We start from the raw sequence: 12,148 nt of genomic DNA, 5'->3' as shown, positions 1-12,148 counted from the left end.
CTCCATTAATACATGACAATATAATTAGAGCTACAAGTTTGGCTAGTGGGCATGGTTGCTCATACACATTTCTCTTTGGAACAACTTGTTTAACCAACTTTTTAGTGTACATTCCTCTTGATTGCTTCATTTCAACATCATCTTCATCTCTCTACCTATGCATCTAAACTTTCATGTTTATTGATGGTGACTTGGTGCTTTGAACCTACCCGGATATCTATTATTGGCTTATTTTGCCAATTTAAATCAGGAGTTACCCTTAACTCTTTGATGTTGCTAGGCTGGAGGATCAAAGAGATGGACTTGAGGCTGAGCTAAAGAAGATTTTTTTTTTTTTTTTTGTAGAAATTTCCTTTTTAAGTTTCATGAGATTTTCTTTTTCTTATATTGGAGTCTTCCCCTGTTCATGGTGTGTAATAAGCTGATAATAAGTTGAACTCACGGAGTCACTAAACTACTTCCAAATACACCCAAGCTGTATCTGCTATCATCAACATGATTTTATCAGGAAGACTATGATGGATATACCTTTACCCTCCAATGACCAAATGTTGACATATAAGTGATTCCAGTTTATCATATATATCTTACCACATCAAGTACTTGAACTTCCTCTTAAATATTTTTTATGTTTTTTTACATTGATGCCAATGGTTCAGTGAATTACTTTCAAGACCACTGCCACTGTATATCATCCATGAATCATATTGTATCAAATTTGGCGGATCTTATTTGCTACAGAGCTCCAACTATCTGCTAGTTTGAACTACATCCATTAAGAGTATGTTGTCGAGAACTGGGTTTGTACTAAACCTTTGTATGATGTTGTATAGACATCAAGTCATTACAAAGGAGCAGACTAGATCCATTGTTGGAGGTTCTCTAGTCTATTTTGATGAAGGATGCATGTTTACATGATGGCCTATAACTTCTGGAAATTTAAATGAGAAAAAGCACAAAGTATAAATTTTAAATACTCTTCTACCAGTGAAAGTGACCAAATCTGTACTTTATATCAGGTTAATGCTTCTCTGGCAGCTGCTTCTGCACGACTCAAGAAAACCAGGGAGGAGAAAGACCTATTTGATGATGCAAGCAATCAAATGATTATGCACCTCAAAACAAAGGTTTTCAAAGTTCAGTTATTCGTCTAAAGGTTTATCATTCTAAAGAAATTATTATAGCAATATTTGACTTTTCTTTAATTAGCAGGAAGATGAGCTTGCAAAATCTGTCACTTTATGCAATGTAAAAGCTGATATTATCCATATATGGATTAATTTCTTACAAGATACTTGGAAGGTTCAATCTTCATGCATAGAGTAAAAAGATAAGCAAATTAAGTATACTCTCGATGCCTAACTTGGGATAACCATATTCACTATGTTTACCAATTAACTTTTATAATTTCATATAAGAATGTTTAGAGTACCATTACTATTATAATTTCTATGTTAATTCAATGTAGTAATATGATCCGGTGGTAAGAGCCCGGGACCCCCTAACGAGGGGTCAACGCCACGTGGAGGTCAAATGGCCAAGTAGCCCGCCGGAGAAGGGTGAGCCGACCGGACTTGGAAGAAATGGATAAGGCCGATCGGCCGACCAATGGACATTCGGTAGTAAAAGGCGCCCTGACCGGGTTGGGGTTCCGACGCTCAATGAAACAATGTCTCAGAGCCGAGAGGAAGTCACTCGCCTGGAAGTCTCCCCGGCATCTCAGCACAAGCGACAGGCGAGATGTGAGGGGCGTGCCGTCCGGCCGGCGCAGGGGATGAAAGCCGTCCGGACGATGTTCTCCATCCAGCCGGCCGGACGTACGTCCCGGCCGGCGGTAAAGGAGAACAGGAACATCTCCTGATAGCCGTCAAGTCACATGACTAAGTCATACTCCTAGTCTGACAACGGGGTGTCTTGTTGTGCCATCGAAGGCGCGATGGGACTGTTGCAGTATGGCGTCAGGTAAGTTTTCTAACAGGCACACACCGAGGCATGGGCTGCGGATACGCACGTGCCTCGATAGACGTGTAGGAGCTTTTTCATCGCCCTATATAAAGAACCGTAGACTTCGCCGGAGGTACGCATTCTACAAGCTTGGGAGCTCCTTTTTCCACTACTTACCTGACTTGAGCGTCGGAGGGTCGCCGCCGGGAACTCCTTCCCGGCCCGACTTCTGTGCAGGATCGCCGGAGCTTCGGAGGCCTGTGCCATCGACTAGGAGAGCGCCACGTGCCCAGCGTCCCTTGGTTCGGCGATTCGGACAGGATCAATTTGGCGCCGTCTGTGGGAACGCTCCTGCATCCGATCGGAAACAATGGACGAGGCTGGACGACAACACGCGGTGACACTTTCGACTGAGGAACTCGACGCTCTGATCGAGATAAGGGCCGCCAAGCTTGTGGAGCAAAAACAGAAGGCAGCAGCCGAGCGGCCGGAGCAGCAAGCAACTTCAGCGTCTGGCGGCCGAGCGGAAGCACCACCGGGATAGGGGATCTTCTTCGGATGAAATGCCTAGACGAGATAACAGAAAGGGGAAAACCCCCCGAGCGGACGTGTCGCCCGAGCGGATCAATCGCCAATTTTCAGAGGCTATCCTACGAGACCCTATGCCAAAGCACTACGCGCCTCCGACGATCGGCGAGTACAATGGAACAACCGACCCGGATGATCATCTGGGTAAGTTCGATAACACAGCTACTCTCCATCAATACACAGATGGAGTAAAGTGCCGAGTTTTTCTTACCACTCTCTCGGGCTCGGCTCAACGGTGGTTTCGGAGATTGCCGGACGGATCCATCACAAGCTTCAAAGATTTCCGAACGGCCTTCCTCCACCATTTTGCAAGCAGTCGACGTTACCAGAAAACGAGCGTGAGCCTGTTCGCCATCAAGCAAGAAGCCCGTGAATCGCTTCGAGCTTACATCCAGCGGTTCAACCAAGTGGCGATGGGCATTCCAACGGCCACCTCAGAAACCATGATGAACGTCTTCACACAAGGCCTGGTGGATGGGGATTTCTTCCGATCGCTCATCCGAAAGCCGCCCCGAGACTATGATCACATGCTACACCGGGCGAACGAATACATCAACGTGGAAGAGGCACAAGCGGCCAGGAAAAAAGAAATTCCAACCGAGCGGGCTCCTCCGTCCGAGCGGAAGACCGTCGAGCTCCGACGTTAAATATTGAGAGACGAGCCGGCATCTATAAACGTCCGAGTGGAAGACCGTCGAGCTCCAACGTTAAATATCGAGAGACGAGCCGGCGTCTATAAACGTCCGAGCGGAAGACCGTCGAGCTCCGACGTTAAATATCGAGAGACGAGCCGGCGTCTATAAACGTCCGAGCGGAAGACCGTCGAGCTCCGACGTTAAATATCGAGAGACGAGCTCCGACGTTAAATATCGAGAGACAAGCCTGCGTCTATAAACGTCCGAGCGGAAGACCGTCGAGCTCCGACGTTAAATATCGAGAGACGAGCCGGCGTCTATAAACGTCCGAGGGGAAGACCGTCGAGCTCGGCGTTAAATATCGAGAGACGAGCCGGCGTCTATAAACGTCCGAAGCGGAAGACCGAGCTCCGGCGTTAAATATCGAGAGACGAGCCGGCGTCTATAAACGTCCGGCGGAAGACCGTCGAGCTCCGGCGTTAAATATCGAGAGCGCAGGCGTCTATAAACGTCCGAGCGGAAGACCGCCGAGCTCCGACGTTAAATATCGAGAGAGGCGTCTATAAAGCGTCCGAGCGGAAGACCGCCGAGCTCGGCGTTAAATATCGAGACGAGCGGCGTCTATAAACGCCGGGCGGAAGACCGCCGAGCTCCGGCGTTAAATATCGAGAGCGAGCCGGCGTCTATAAACGCTCCGGCGGAAGGCCGTCGAGCCCGACGTTAAATATCGAGAGACGGCCCGCCGGAAGACCGTCGAGCTTCGACGTTAAATAACGAGAGACGAGCCGGCGTCTATAAATGCCCGAGAGGAAGACCGTCGAGCTCCGACGTTAAATATCGAGAGACGAGCCGGCGTCTATAAACGTCCGAGCGGAAGACCGTCGAGCTTCGACGATAAATATCGAGAGACGAGTCAGCGTCTATAAACGTCCGAGCGGATAGCCAGTCACATGATGCAATCAACGATAGCCTGGTTATACGGCTGAGCGGCTCGCTTATCAAAAATGTACGGAAAAACCCTTTGGGGGTAAGGCACAAAGAAAAAGTGGGTCAGTGGAAGTTAGGGATATTAGCATGTAAATGCCGAGCGGTTACGTTCGAAAGCCTAGCAGCTGCGCGGTCGCATGATAGATGCCATTAAGACGATCGAATTGAGCCGGACAGAAGCGTGGTGCCGAGCGGAAAGGATATAAAGAACACTTTGGCGTGACGACGGAAAAATGCCTTGCTAAAACAGAAGTGAAAGGAGCAGAAGGTCATCTATTACTCATTAGGTAAATCAAATAAGTCATTACAGAGATAAGTTGGGCCGAACGAAGGGAATACAAAAAAGTTCATAAAAACGCTCCTCACACATCAAAATCAAAAAGAGCGTCGGGGATGGAGTCCATCACGCTCGCGAGGTCCTCGGGGGGGATGGTCAGCTCGGCAGGCAGGTGGCCTTTGGTCTTCAGATAGCCCACCGCCGCCTTGATCGCCTCCTCGAAAGTGAGGGATATCTTGTTAGTAAACTTCTCTCCGAAGTCTTCCGAGCGGAGGAACGCCTTCCTCCCTTCTTCGGAGCGAGCCGACTCCCCCTCTTGATATTCTTTGAGCGCGGCGTGGGCAGCGTCGCTGGCGGCCTGAAGATCCTTCAAATCTCCATCAAATCTTTGGAGATCGGCCGAGCGGCTCTCCTTCTCGGTGGCTAGCAGGGCGTCCAAATCTTTGATGCGTTGTTCCAGCCCCCTGATCTCCACCTTCATGTGGTCCATATCATTGATGGCCTGTTGCTTCCGAGTGGTCGCCGTTTTGATCTCCTTATCTCGTTGCTTGATCATCGTTTCAAGCCGAACGACCTTGCTCGCTAGATCGGAAGCCCTTTTCCGTTCGGCATCCAGTAGTTTTTTGGCCTTCTCCAGAGCGGCCGTCGACGGCCCGGCACCCCCCATCGTATTTTGTTTGTTATTAATCATGGCATGTATCGATCGCTAACTTGTGATAATGAACATGGACAAAAAATAATTGAAATATTAAGAAAGTGTAGCATTTGGGTTCTTTAATGAAAATTTTGATTGAAATCTATGAATTTAGGAAAATTCGTCAAAAAGCAAAACTCTTTGGCAGGTCATATTTGCTAATGCAGACAAGTTTAAGGACCGACTAGTAACATTCCTCCTTTTCAATTTCGTCAGAAGACTCAGAACGCTACCCGCGAGCTGAGCTGTCAACGTCCGGGGCCCGCTTAGTGGCCCTGAGAACCATGAGGGTCGGTCGGCCGTCCCGCGATGCAGCCTGGCAGCGCCCTCGGGTTGGGGCTCATCAAGTGTAGAGGCAGGGGCGGACTCTGGTCGTCGGTGTTTTCGAGTGCGCAGCGGCACATCATCGGCCGAACGGCCCTCCACCTCAGCTTCAGTGGGAGGTTCTATATCGCCGACGGCCTCATCATGAGGGGCTGGGGCGTCTGAGGCTTCGGGGACAGTTGGTGTCCCCTCACCTTCTTCGCCGGCCGGATCAGCCGGAGCAAGGCCCCGTTCGGCGGCCTCCTTGTTCGTCACCGCCTCAATCTGAGCGGCCTTCAATTTGAGCTTCTCGGTAGCTTTGGCGCGCCACATGACTTCAGCTGCAGGAGCAAAAAATAAATCAGTTAGAACAAAACAAATGGGAAGATAAAGAAACTTACTCATGCTGCAGGGCAGATCGGCTGTGGTAGAGGACAAGCCGAATATGTGCATTACTCCCGGGAGGAGTAGCTTGTCAATATGATAGCGCTGGCCAACTAGCCGTTCGGCTACATGAAGGTAGGCCGCGTCACCTCTAAATTTGCCGAGCTCTGGTTGCGATGGCATCGCCGTCTGCCACTTGGTGCGAAAAGTTGGCCGTTCGGGAAAACGTATATAGAAAAAATGCTCCTTCCAATGTTTGTTGGAGCTCGGCATATTATCAAAAAGGACGAAGCCTATCCTAGACTGGAAAACAAAGGTGCCCCACTCGGCTTGCTTGGGATAAAAAAAGTAGTGGAAAGTTTTTGGTTCTAAGGGGATGCCGTTCAGTTTGAATAAAACTATCACTCCGCTAAGCAACCTAATAGAGTTGGGAACAACCTGGCCGAGCGGAACGCGGAAATAATTGCAAACTTCTAAGAAAAACTTGTGGGGTGGAAAACGCAGTCCGGCCAGAAATTGGTCTCGAAAGAAAACAACAGTGTCGGACGGGTGTGGCTAACACTATTTGGTGGTCGATCGGCAGGTCATAGGCTCGAGTGAGGCGCAAGGCGTCCTCCTCGTCGAACCGGCTTTCCATGTTCGAATACCAAAGACCCGGAGCACCGCCGGTCGGCTGCGAGGTGCTAGTCATGGTCGACAGACAAGGATACGGGACCAAAAGGGAAGGTTCAAGCAAGGAATGGAGGAAAACCGACTGAAGGAAACGATTAACAGAAAGAAGAAAACGCTGGGAACGAGAAGGAGGGTCTTACGAGCAAGAAAGATGATCGACGGGGGCCGGGGGGTTGCCGAAGAATTGAGGAGCGAGGTCGCCGGAGAAAAAAAAACGAGCAGAGGAGCGCCGGAGGAAGATGAAGCAACAAGGCGGCGGAAACGGAGTCGCGGGCTTTATATCGCCGCCCGGGAGCAACATCCACCGTCCGATCCAGGTCGTCGATAACGAGGTCATCATCCAGCCGTCCATTTCAAACGGCGGTTGTCCCATCGGAAGTGACGCCACCGCCATACTCTGACAAACGCATGATCGCCACGTGTCAGCTGGATATTGGCCGCATTTAATGAGCTCCCCTTACCGTGCGCAGTGCACATGATGAATAGTAGGGGAGAGCATAGGACATGGAGTCCAAGAGACCACAAGGCACGGATCAGATATCGCCGAACGGGCGAGCATCATTAGACCTGGCCGAGCGGCCCAATGCAATTATCGTTGTTCTGTCAGATCGGCAGTCCAGTCAGTCGGACTTCGCCTCCTTCGACTAGACTCGAGGGGAAGGCAAGTGATCCGGTGGTAAGAGCCTGGGACCCCCTAACGAGGGGTCAACGCCACGTGGAGGTCAAATGGCCAAGTAGCCCGCCGGAGAAGGGTGAGCCGACCGGACTTGGAAGAAATGGATAAGGCCGATCGGCCGACCAATGGACATTCGGTAGTAAAAGGCGCCCTGACCAGGTTGGGGTTCCGACGCTCAATGAAACAATGTCTCAGAGCCGAGAGGAAGTCACTCGCCTGGAAGTCTCCCCGGCATCTCAGCACAAGCGACAGGCGAGATGTGAGGGGCGTGCCGTCCGGACGATGTTCTCCATCCAGCCGGCCGGACGTACGTCCCGGCCGGCGGTAAAGGAGAACAGGAACATCTCCTGATAGCCGTCAAGTCACATGACTAAGCCATACTCCTAGTCTGACAACGGGGTATCTTGTTGTGCCATCGAAGGTACGATGGGACTGTTGCAGTATGGCGTCAGGTAAGTTTTCTGACAGGCACACACCGAGGCATGGGCTGCGGATACGCACGCACCTCGATAGGCGTGTAGGAGCTTTTTCATCGCCCTATATAAAGAACCGTAGACTTCGCCGGAGGTACGCATTCTACAAGATTGGGAGCTCCTTTTTCCACTACTTACCTGACTTGAGCGTCGGAGGGTCGCCGCCGGGAACCCCTTCCCGGCCCGACTTCTGTGCAGGATCGCCGGAGCTTCGGAGGCCTGTGCCATCGACTAGGAGAGTGCCACGTGCCCAACGTCCCTTGGTTCGGCGATTCGGACAGGATCATAATATTTACTATTGCAATAAAGTAAATTTGTATACTAAATCTATAGATTAAGCAGCTATTGATTCATTTATGGTAAATATTATTTATTTTTTTTAGCTTTGAGCATCCAAGAAATCTAAAGATGTAGTTAGGTTTAGTAGCTTATGAGTTGTAAAAAGATATTGTGTAAGCATTATGTGTACATCTAATTTTGTAAAAGATGTTATTTATTGTAAAATAGCTGTGTAAAAGATAATTTGTTGTAAAAATAATATTGTAAATAGATGTTGTACATGTATTGTAAAAGACAATGGTTAAAGATATTGATGTAATTTCGTAAAAGATGTTGTGTATTGTAAATAAATGTTGTGTACAGTTTGTCTTATAAAAATTTGAGTTTTTAATTATTGAAAAAACAGGGATGGATCTAAGATTTTAGGTTTAGGGGAGTCATATACTAAGTGACGAAAATAATTATTAAACGCATTTAAATAATGACCTCTCCAAACCTTAAAAATGTAAAATGCATATTTAGTTGAAATATGAAAAATAAAGAAGAAAATTTTGAAATTTAATCCTCAAAGGATTCAAACTCAAGAGGTGTGTTAAAAAGAAAAACAAAACTTACCATTAGACCAACAATACATATTTTTTTTTAAGTGGTAAAATAATATATATACTACGAAAATAAAAAAAATATATAAAAATATGTTTGGGGGAGGGTCGTGGCCCCCTCGGATCCTAATGTAAATCCGTCCCTTGAATAAAGACAACGGTCATAAACTATTATGAAAAAAAATCAAAGACAATGATTTGTAATTGTTGTCAAAATATTTTCTAATCAAGATATTTAATTGTTGTCAAAAGCATCCAGACAACAGTTTTTAAATATAGCAAAATTATTATCTTTGATATTAAAAAATAATAGTTTAAAATTATTGTAGAACTGTTGTCTATGATGCTTAAAGACAATAGTTTTGAAGCTGTTGTCGTTTTAGTTTACTTTTAACAATAGTGTCGATTACAATAATTTTTAAAGGGCAAAGATAACAAATAAAATCCATTGTCTTTGAACATTTTTATTGTACTGTTATTTTATTAGATTGTTAATTATAATGATTATTTAGATCAAAATGGAAGTATCATATGTAAGAATACTAAATATTATAAGGAATAGATATTACAAATGATTCTACGACTTTAAATCATAGATAAGCTCTGAGTATCGACGAATCATTGTTTCAACTAAAATCAAGGTATAAAGTCAAAAATTTTAAATTTAATTCATTTTTGGCTCCTTAAATTTGAAATTTAAACTTTTGGATTGTGAAAATCAACTTTCACTAATGTTGGAATTTTTTAAAATTTTAGCTTATATATTTTTTAAATTCAAGTTTTTAGAGTTGAATAATTCAATTTTGTGTTTGTATTAATTTTTTAAATTTATTGAATTGACCCCCGTTGGTTGAAAATCCTAGCTACATCACTACATACACCATTCAAAAATTTTAAAAGTTTGATATTTTTCAAAGCATGGAAGTTCTAGGAACCCATCGACGGTATTGATTAGTGAGTATTATTGTCTTAAGCTTTATAATAAGATTGGGATAAGAACTTTTGCATATAACAATAATCAGTTAGAAGGGGGATGAATAGTCTTGAAACCAGAGTTAGAATTTTCTCTTACTTGAAACTTAGCAAGAATACAAGTTCGCTAAGCATAAACAATTAACATTAAAAGAAATAACAACTTATAAAAGTAGTAAGTGAGAAGGCTAGAATTTTTACTTGGTTACAACCTATAGATGGTTGTTAATCCAAGACAGTTGCAAAGCTCCACTCAAAAAGAATCTCCTTTGCTAAAGGCAGAGAAGCCTCTTGTAATCTTTGATAGCTCAAAAATTTACTAGGATTTGAATGCAGAAGTTGTTATCAAGTTGTGTTTAATTCCTAGCATCAGGGGGCTTTTTATAGCCTCTTGGGATAAAGTATCCATTGACGCTCGTTGCTTGGAGGCGCCTCCAAGGAAGTCCAAGGCACCTCCAAGGAGGTCCAAGCCACCTCCAAGAGGATAGAACTTATCCTCCAGTGATAAGACTTTATCCTTCTCAACGGCTACTAGAGGCGACTCCAATCAGCTTGAGGGAGCCTTCCATGAAGGGGCGAGGGCGATTTTCATGTTCCTTGAGGGAGCCTTCCATGAAGACACGAGGGCACCTTCCATGAATGCACGAGGGCACCTTCCATGTTCCTTGAGGTCGTCTTCCATCCGTCAGCTTGAGCAATTAACCTTCAAGAAAGGTTAACTTTTCCTCGCTCTTCCTTTTGGGCGATGCTCTGGTTAGCCAAAGTTGAGTTCATCCGAACCCAACTCTGACCTTCTCCTCGAGCAGGCTTCCTCCCCGGCTTCTAGTTCCTCAAATACGCCACGTGAGTCATTCTCATCAATCGGTGTACTCTTTCGCAACTTCTTGTTCATTCAATGCACTGAGCTCGCCGATTCCCTTTCCGTGTCATCCTTCTCGTCGGATATGTCTTGCACTTGACTTCTTGTGTTCCTAAGTTTATACGCACTTATACATAATAGATCAAAACACAACACCTAACTTAACTTGGTTGACCATATCAAAATCTATCCGGGGTTCTTACACATTCATCTAAATTGCATTACAATAATTAACCCGTCTTCAAAGTAACTTTATCACTCTAGTACCAACTCAATTACACCGTAATGACTACCATACGTAATCATCTTAAAAATATATTAATTAATAAAGGCTTTTAGCAAAATGACGCACTTGAAGCGTTCCCTAACATTTGATTTCCTTTAGTCGATAGGCAAAATGAACCACCTTAACAACCTCCATCCATCATAATAGGTTAAAAAGTAATATTTTGAGCAAATTTAAACACAACAACTGCTAGTTTTCGGAAGAAGTTGATGAATCCCTCATGCGACTCAGTCTTCTAGAAAGTAATATATAAAACATGATTTTATTCCTCTCGAATGTCTTATCGTCTCATAATGAATTCTGAAAAAAAAAATCATAGTACCAAATCTCTTAAATTTAAAGGACATTTTTAATTAAAAACATGAATCCAACAAAAATCAATCCTTACCTGAAATAACTTTACCATCCAAACACTAACTTAGCTACACTGTAGCAGCACTCAACACGTTCTAGTGTCCAAGTCTAAGAAGCAGTCCGCTAGAGCTAGCTATTCTCGACCTCTGTACTCTATGCTCAACTCCCTTGAAACCTTTTATGTTGGGTCTGACCCTTTATGGTCCTCGTAAGTTAGAGGACAGAATCCTGCATTGCAGGTACATATCATAATTAGAAATAGTCCTTGCAAGAATATATCATAATTAACCACGGTCCTTGTAACCCGGGACCATTATTGTCACTGTCCCATAATATTTCTCACCGTTGCAATTTATAATTTTAAGATCTAACCATCCTTGAATTTTACGATATTAATTAATTATATATAATAATTAAAATCGACGACCACATGAAAAATCTAAATCTAATATCTCTTTTTTCTTTTTTCTTTTATTATTCTTTTAGCTTAGCGGTAACTTAAATATCGAAGGACTGTGCCGAATAACTTTCGGCAGGGCGCGCGCTCTGACAAATGTTATTTTGCACAAGATTATTTTCTTCCCGCTGCTGTTTTAGCAACCAAAGTAAAGCTGAATTTCTGACACATGAGTACCTTGCAGAAGTGAAATAATAATCCATTTTAATATATTAATTTGTTGTTGCAGGAAAGAAAGGATAAATCTTTACGGACAGATTAACCAACTAAAAAATAAATTATAATATATATCATTTTAAATTATAATTAACTATGAATATAAAAAGAGATAATTTTATTTGAATATTCTTAATAATAATTTTTTTAAAAGTATATCCTACAGTTGTAGGACCATAATTTTAAAAAATAATTTAGAAATCTAACTTTTCAAATTAACCAATTCTAAACATGACTTATCCTATTTCATGAAAATTTTTTATCAATTACCGGGATAAATCAAGAAATTTTTATGAAGGCCTATCCAAGTGTTTATTCCACTAAAAAATTCTTTATAATACATCGCAGTTGAAATTCAACTCTTAAATATTTGATTAGTTGTTTGAAATGTCTAACCATCGCACTATTTCCCTGAGATAATAATAATAATAATAATAATAATAATAATATAATAGATGATTATATAATAATAATAATATAATAAAAGATG

Source organism: Zingiber officinale, chromosome 9B (genome assembly GCF_018446385.1).
Source record: "Zingiber officinale cultivar Zhangliang chromosome 9B, Zo_v1.1, whole genome shotgun sequence".
NCBI lineage: Eukaryota > Viridiplantae > Streptophyta > Magnoliopsida > Zingiberales > Zingiberaceae > Zingiber > Zingiber officinale.
The sequence above is the reverse complement of the archived record's forward strand: the minus strand, read 5'-3'. Positions refer to the sequence as shown.